The following is an 8,321-nucleotide window of genomic DNA, read 5'->3' on the forward strand; positions in this document are numbered from 1 at the left end:
TTTTTAACTGTTGTAACAAAAAAATTAGTGTTATGGTATTGAAAGTCCAGGGATTGAGGACTTCCCAAAATTTCTACTATGCACATGGTACCAACACCCAGCAACATAACTGTGTCACAGGAAAAGCAAAGCTGAGTGACTACTGCAAGTGCAGAGCTTCTGGCAGAAGATTACACAGCAGAGGGAGCAATTGCCCTTCATCACAGAAGCAACTGAGTAACTTTTTTTCCTTACAGCATTAGCATTGCTGTAGCTGCAAATTATTCTAAGATGGGTTTGTACACCAACATAGTTCTTATTAGATGAAACATGAGAACCGAAGGAAAAAATAAAACAACAAAAAATCTTCTTTGAGTACAGCTGAGTACAAGAACTCTGCATTGACTTCAACAGGAATTGGTAAAGCATCCAAGAGAAAAAGCAGCTGGTCTCTCTGTTCAGAAAAAGAGATAGATAATTGCTGGTGTGAAATAGTGAGAATTTGTGAGAAGGGAAATTGTCATTCATTGTAATAACTATGCTGAGTCTACAGTTGATAGTGACAGTTTTATATCCTAAGATATAGAAGGTGTTTTGAGAACAAAAGATGTGAGATCAGGGCTAAAGCAATGGTGTTGTGTGTTTATTCTTCACTAGTTTTCTGAGGGAGTTTATTCTGGTATGTAGTCATTTCCTAGTTTGACTTACAGAGCTTCCAGGACACCATCTGGTGCAAAGGCTGAACAAGGTTACATTCTTGGCAGGGAGAATGTAGCAGCTAGAGACATGGGAGATTGACTCTGGGGTGTATTATTCATATTAAGAAACAGGAAGACACTCCAATTCAGAACACATCTAGAAAAGGTGCTGGAGGTTTCACAGCACTGTGTTTACAGAACCTCACAGAGAAGATGTGCCCCGTGCCTTACACAGTCAGGGTCACTGCAACACAAGACATTGTAGCTCACGCTGTTTGCACATGAATAGGGCAAAGTCAACAATAAGATGAGAGCAGGTGGGCACGTTTAGTGATTTGTATTAATATCTAACAGCAAGATTTGCTCTCATTCCATTCTTTAAATCTTTACCTTTCTAAAATAGAAAAAATACAGCAAATTTCCATTTGCAGTCTTCTGCCTAACAGACTAGTCATACATGTTTGGTTAGACCAAGCGTTAATCTTAGCTATCTTTATCTTTAAGCTTAGCACCCTTTGATTCCTACTAATATAATACAATTTAGCATTTCAGCTCTCCCTTTGCTATTCAGTCAGATCAGTTACAGGATCTAAAAAAAGACCTGAAAAAATGAGAAAAGGATCTTTGCTCAGCATGGGTTCCCAAGAGGAGCAACTCAGTCATCCATGAAAGAAAGAAGTCATCAATTTACTACAATTGATTGATAAAAAAATATTTTTGGCTATTTTTATTTTCAATAAACCGAGACATCTTAATATACAATAAACTGCCAGAAGTCAAGATGATAGGTTTTATAACCACACCACTGGAAGGTAACTTCCACCCTTTCCAGGGACCAGTGAACTAATAGATGCTGCCTGCAGCACCAACTTCTTCTAAAGATCCACTTCCCAGGACAGAAGTCATCAAGGTACTGTAAAAAATCAGTGCAAGTGCCTCCAAGTTTGGCTGCTACCTCTATCTGCCCTGCAGCTGACCACATTCTCACCACGGGTATCCCCAAGGGTACAGCAAGGCTACTTTACTTGTTCAGCACTGACACCAGCAGGAATCACACAAAAAGTACAAATGGGTGTCTGGCCAGCACTGTAACCCAAATGACCAGAAACTCTACAAGCAACTAGTGAGGATCTGGCCCTTTGTAACAGTTGTTTCAGGCCCAGAAAAGGCTGAACATCCGTAAGGGTAGCTGTGAATTGGCCAGTCTCCACCTACAAACAGAGAAAGCTGCTGCCATTCATCCCACAAGTGTTCTTGGAATTTGCTTGCTACAGCTTAAAAAAAGGTCAGATAGAAGGTGCTCAAAAAAAGAGTTATGCTGTGATCCCTGTGGCTGTTTTAATTGGGCAGCCAACTCTGCCTTGTGACAGACAGCTGGGAAATGTAGCTATCAAGAGACTGAATTGTATCCACATTTAAGCACTCAAGTTTCATGCGAGCATGTAAATTGTACAATAGGAATTTAAGGGATGGAGCAGCTGCATTATGAGGAGAGATTTCTCTCCTTAATTTGAAGACATGCAGGCTGAGGGGGCTACAACTGAGAACTGCAAAATCATGAAGGTAGTTGAGAAAGCGAGAGCAGATTGTTAGTCACCAAACCTTGTAATACTACAAGTATGGGCACTCACTCAAATTGCATGCAAGACAGGTTTCAAACAAACAAAAGAAATAATTTTATTTTGCAAACACAGCTGTAGGGAAATTTTGGTGATGTGGGACTAGGAGACCATTAATATCAGCAGGCTAGACAAAAAAAAAGCAGGCTATAAAAAGAGAATTATTTTACTGACAGCCGTTCCAAAATGGATAAGGGAATGACCACAGGTGTACCTCCTAGAGATTTTACTTCTACTGTCCAGGGCAAAGATATCTGTCTAGGTGGGCCTTAGGTTTGACAAAATAAGGTATTTCTTACACTTTTATGCATGAAGCCATGACTGGAGAAAGTCTTTGCCACTGTAGGCCTAAGAGTCCAGACTCACTGCAGGAGAGGCAGCTGACATGGCATCCCCTGTAATCACTGTCAGACCACATGTACTTTAAAAACCTGTGCAGAAGTAATAATGCCAAAGGCATACACATTGAAGAATTGCTTCTGCCCTGCAGAGCATTGAACCTAAATTCAGAATTGTTTCTGTTATATCCTGGTACCTATAACTACTGTAGTCTTGGAAAAATTCCCTTACTGTTTTTCCAAACATGCAGCTCCTGTCCATAATACTCCCTGCTCCAGAGGAACTCCATGATGGCACCTTTGTCCCCATTGCAAAATGAATTTCTCCCCAAAACTTGCAACCAACCAAGTAAGCTCAATTTACAGCTTCATAAAGGTGCTGTCTAATAATGGCATGCCTGTCCCACTCTCACAATATGAGAACAGAGATTTTAAAGAAAGAAACCTGTCATTTGCTAGCACTCAAACACATGCTGGCTTCCTCTGAGCACAAGAGATTTCACCTGCTTCCTTCCTTTTCCTTTCAGATCCCACAGCTGTGACAGATACTGTTACTAACACACACAGCACATGTGCCACATGTCCCTTTATCTTCCTCTCTCCATTTCTACACCCCTGAAGTAGTGAGAGGAAACTGAGCTGGCCAAAGTTATCTGGATGTATGCAAGGCCCAATCAGAGTCATGAGACCAGATGGATTGACAATAGCTACTGCTCCTCCTATGTATTAAATGCCACCTCTTTTCCCAGAATTTTCTGTAACATATGCAGTGGTCACTAGTCTAAACTTGACCAAACAACTTACCCAGCTTCATACTACGGTGGATAGGCAGGTGGATTTCTGAATATGCTTGTGACTCCCCAGGAAGCCATAAGAGAGATGGATCTAATTTTAGCAAAGCCCACTCCTTTCTCAAGTCTGAGGAAAAATCTGTTTCCATTTTCTCTGAAGCCTGCAAGGAAAGTAGGAAGGCACAACTTTTTCATCATTGAAATCTAATAAAAATATGACCATACACTAGCTCATTTCTCAGCATTCCAAATATAACCAGAAAGCATAGTGTTGTATAACACAAGAAGACAAGCACTGCCCTACAGTGATAGAGATTTTATCTATCTCCCATTTCAATGGACACTAGCCAGCTGGAATTTGTTCATAAGTATTTATTTGAAAGCAAGAGGATTTACACTGGTCCAGTTGCCTAGAAGAGAAATGACTGGAAATTACAAGAGGAAATAACCTATTAAAGCCATCCATTTCCTCCACCAGGCATCATACAGGTCTAATCCACTCTGTACCCTAAGAAAGAACTGATTTGACACGGTTGTCTGAGACAGCAGAGAACTGGGCTAGAATCCTTCCCAGTGGAAGTGAACAGTGGAGACACCTCTTCTAACACTGGGAGTAACAAATAAGGCAGCTGGGTTCTCAGCAGGACAAAGCAGCAGATCAGTTTCTCACAACAGAGCTATTAATGAGATCACCTCTCACCAATAACCTAAAAAGATTTAATAATCAGAAAACTGTATGATACTAAAGTCATTCTGGTTGTGGCAAAGGGAGACCCATGTAAAAATATTACTAAAACCAAACAAACAATGAAAGGGGAAAGAGACACGAGAAGACGCTAGAATGGGTTGAAAGTAACTGGGCCCTGGCACCAGACATCAAATTTATTCCTTGGCTTCAGATATCATTCAGGAAAGTTACTACTTACAGAGGCTGGCAGAAGTTTCACTCATTGGAAATGTTCTCTAAATTTCAAGTTATCTAGATTTTAAGTTGATTCCAGTCCATTTTTAGGAATTGCTTTACTTTTTATTGTTCTGGCAGGAAAAACTTGATCCTACATATTTTCATTCCTAACCACTAGATGTCACTCAATCCATTCCTGTCTCACGCCCACCACCACAGTAACTTACTCCCGAGGGAAAAAACAACCGAAAAAAAAAGAAAAAAAAAAGAAAAAAAAAAAGCCAGCGAATCACTACGGAGAAACAGAGAACACGCGAAATAGGGCACAAAGTTTTCCCAAACACAGCCTCTTTGTAAGCCTGAAGTAGCTTTCAAATACATAGGTCAAGATGTTTTGAAGCCGAGACAGATTCAGCTCCACTTTCAGCTGGAGAGGGTAAAAATATCAACTTCGTAGTTACAGACACAGAATTATTAACTGTTCAATTAATTTCCAATTCAAACAGCAACAAAGTTAACAACTTGGGTGGAAAGAATCGGCTCTTAAGCCTCTGCAAAGTCCACTATATTCCCTAAGTCTGAGCCTTGATCCCTGCAGTATATTCCTTATCATAGAATCTTAAAATGTTTTGAGCTGGAAGGGACATTAGAGACCATCCAGTTCCAGCCTCCTGCCATGGGCAGGGACACCTTCTACTAGAACAGGCTGCTAACACAACCTGGCCTTCCTTGAACACTTCTGTGAATGGGGCAGACACAACTTCTCTCTGCTCCAGTTCCTCACTTCTCTCATAGTAAAGAATTTCTTCCTAGCATCTAAACCTACCTTCTTCTTCCAGTTTGAAGCCATTCCTCCTTGTCCTGTAACTACATGCCCATGTCAAGAGTCCCTCTTCAAGCTCTCTTACAGTCTTTCTTTAGGTACCAGAAGGATGCTAGGAGTTCTCCCCAGAGCCTTCCCGTTTCCAGGCTGAACAACCCCAGCTCTCTCTGCTGCTTTCATAGGAGGGGAGTTACAGCCCTCTGATCTTCTGCATGGCCCTTTTTGTGTTGGAGCCCCAGAGCTGGATGCAGCACTCTGGGGAGGGGCTTACCATCTCACCAGAGCAGACCAGAGGGACACAGTCACTAGATATAGATGTATATACCACATCTCTGTGATGCCAATAAGATCATAGCCCTGCAGGCACCTACACATCTCTAATTCTTTGCGGTTATTCCCCACACTGCGTGCAATTCCATAGATGCATTTAAATTGCGCCTTAATCCCACCCCAACCCTATCCCAATGAAGCCGACTACCTGCCATCTCTCTCCACACACGTTATAAGATATTCCCTTGGAAAATGTACCTTTTTAGTTTACAGCCAGTTTAAAAAATTAATTCAGCTCTTTGTACTATACCTTAATTTTCATGAAACCCCAACCCTACCTACAAAACCGGCAATGATAAATTATCTCCCCTGTATAAACAGACATCACTGTGTGGCACCAAGCACATTTCATATGATGCCTAAAAAAATGTAATGCAGAACTGAATGGGAAAGTATAATTAGTAGATTATCAGGTTTTGGAAAACCAGGGAACAGATGACAAGACTGTGAAACAGTAAAAGGGAAAAGGAAGGAGGGGAAATCAAGAACCAGAAGATTAACACTGACAAAAACAATGCACCATTTGTTAATATATAGACCCTTTTTTTTCCATGAAACTTTTCATTCATACTCTTTTAATACATTCCTCAATGTATTAGAATATTAACAAATTCCTATATTATTTTCAGTCTATGACATAACAGATCAGTATAGTCCTACTGATCTATGCATTTCTACTCTAACATCAATAAAGCATTTCCAATGGTGAAAATAAACCATATCTTTAGCATAGCTAATCCTTTTGTAATCAGTCCTCTACAGCCCCCAAACATACCTTGCTATAGGAATTAACCTACTTTCAAAAAAATATTGGTCCTTCCACATGCACAGAATTTTCATTTGGAATTTATGTAGCCTAGAAACCAAAATAAAGAAGGTTGGCTTGCTGCTTAGGAGAAAACTCGCGTTATAGCCCTGGTCTACCACTGTCTTCCTGCGGGATCCTGGACAAGTCATTCAGGATGTTTACAGTTCACAGCAGAGGACAATGCAGAGTGCTCTGAGCTGCAGATTCCCAAGCCAGGAAACACACATGGCACAGCACTGCTGAACCTGTATGAGCCCGTCAGTACTGGTACATTAAAGTGTCATTGCATGGAGGTGGTTGCCTGGCTCATGAGGTCAGTGATCACACAGCCTGCTCTGGTGTCATTTCACCAACAGTAAAAGCACTTGCTGGTTCTTCACCTCTTTTCTCCACTTGAAGAGTGAGGAGAGTAGCCCTTTCATGTTTTGTGAAGATGCTCTAGGGATACAAGCAAGAAAACTACGGAAGTGCAGACAGAACTGAGTACCAGAGAGAAGGGAATGCATGCAGAACTATAAAACCCATGCAGCACTTGAAAGTTGCTTTCCTGCTCCTGAGCTGGTGAGTACAGGAGTGGTGCCTTTTGCATGTACAACTGAATGCTCACTGTAACCCCTGTAAGACAGGCTCACATGTTAGATAAATCTCAGCACACTTGTTTGGATGTGAGGAACATTACATTTAGATTTCTATTTCACACAAAGCACGGTTTGGATTTGAAAGCAGTTCTTTCAAATATTAAAAATAAATACCCTGTCTGTTGGTGTATTCATTATTCTGTTTCCAGTTACATCTTTCAAAAGCGTCTGTTCTGTACCAGTGTAGAAGAAGAAAAATATTTTATGGGATATGAGCCTGTTTTCTCTCCATCTCTAGAAAATAATATCAGATAGACAGAAAGGAAATTAAGAATTTTATGATAAAATCTTACCTTTATCCAAAAGGTTACTGAGCAGTTAATAAACTTTAAAGCAGGTACAATTTTTTGCAATTTCTGTTCCACACACCCTTCAGAAAAAAAGTCCTTTTCCTTCCCAGCTAAGTACATTGTTTTTATATTTATATTTTATATTCCTTTCAGTGAAGTTTGATGTGAAATCATATCAGACTGTGTTCCTTCCTGTAGATCCACTTTCAGTACTCAAAGCTGGGGTGGCTACAAGAGACCTGGAGAGGACTTTTTACAAGTGCACCTAGTGATAGGATAAGGGGAATGGTTTCAAACTGATAGAGGGTAGGTTTAGATCAATAATTAGGAAAAAATTTTTTACTGTGAGAGTGGTGAGGCACTGGAACAGGTTTCCCAGTGAGGTCATGGATGCCCCATCCCTGGAAGTGTTCAAGACCAGGCTGGATGGATCTCTGAACAACCTGATCTAGTGGAAGGCATCCCTGTCCATGGCAGGGGAGTTGAAGTAAATGATCTTTAAGGTCCCTTCCAACTCAAACAATTCTATGATCCTATGATAAATACAGAAGTCTCATAAATACTGGCTGATATTTTAAAGCTTGATTTGATCTAAGTTTCTTCTCCCTTAAGCATGACCTATGCATGAAAAGAAATCAGAATGACTGCAACTGAAGAGAAAAATGTGTGGAGTCATTATATCAATCTCTTTTGAAGTCATTCTTAACTGCCAACTAAACAGGGCTATTTTGGCACTGCTGTGCCAATTGATCTCCCAGACACACTAAACATTACACGTGCTGTAATCAAGTAACAAAAGCTTTGCTGTTATCTGCATAGGTAGTCCTGATTAGAGCAAAGGCAAGAATAAATTTTGGGGCAAAGGTAGAATTCCTGCTCGGGGCAAAGATCTACTGCAACACATGCAAACAGCTCAGCAACACAGTGATCTCAGCAGCGTAAAGACATTTGTATGAATAGGCTAAAGGGAGTACTGTGAGCTAGAGAAAACTAAACACAGGGGGAAACACAAATAAACACCATGTAGACCATGAGGGGAAGCAAGGGGAAGCAAGGGGAAGCAAGGGGAAGCAAGGGGAAGCAAGGGGAAGCAAGGGGAAGCA

This window comes from Parus major, chromosome 5 (assembly GCF_001522545.3).
Source record: "Parus major isolate Abel chromosome 5, Parus_major1.1, whole genome shotgun sequence".
Taxonomy (NCBI): Eukaryota; Metazoa; Chordata; class Aves; order Passeriformes; family Paridae; genus Parus; species Parus major.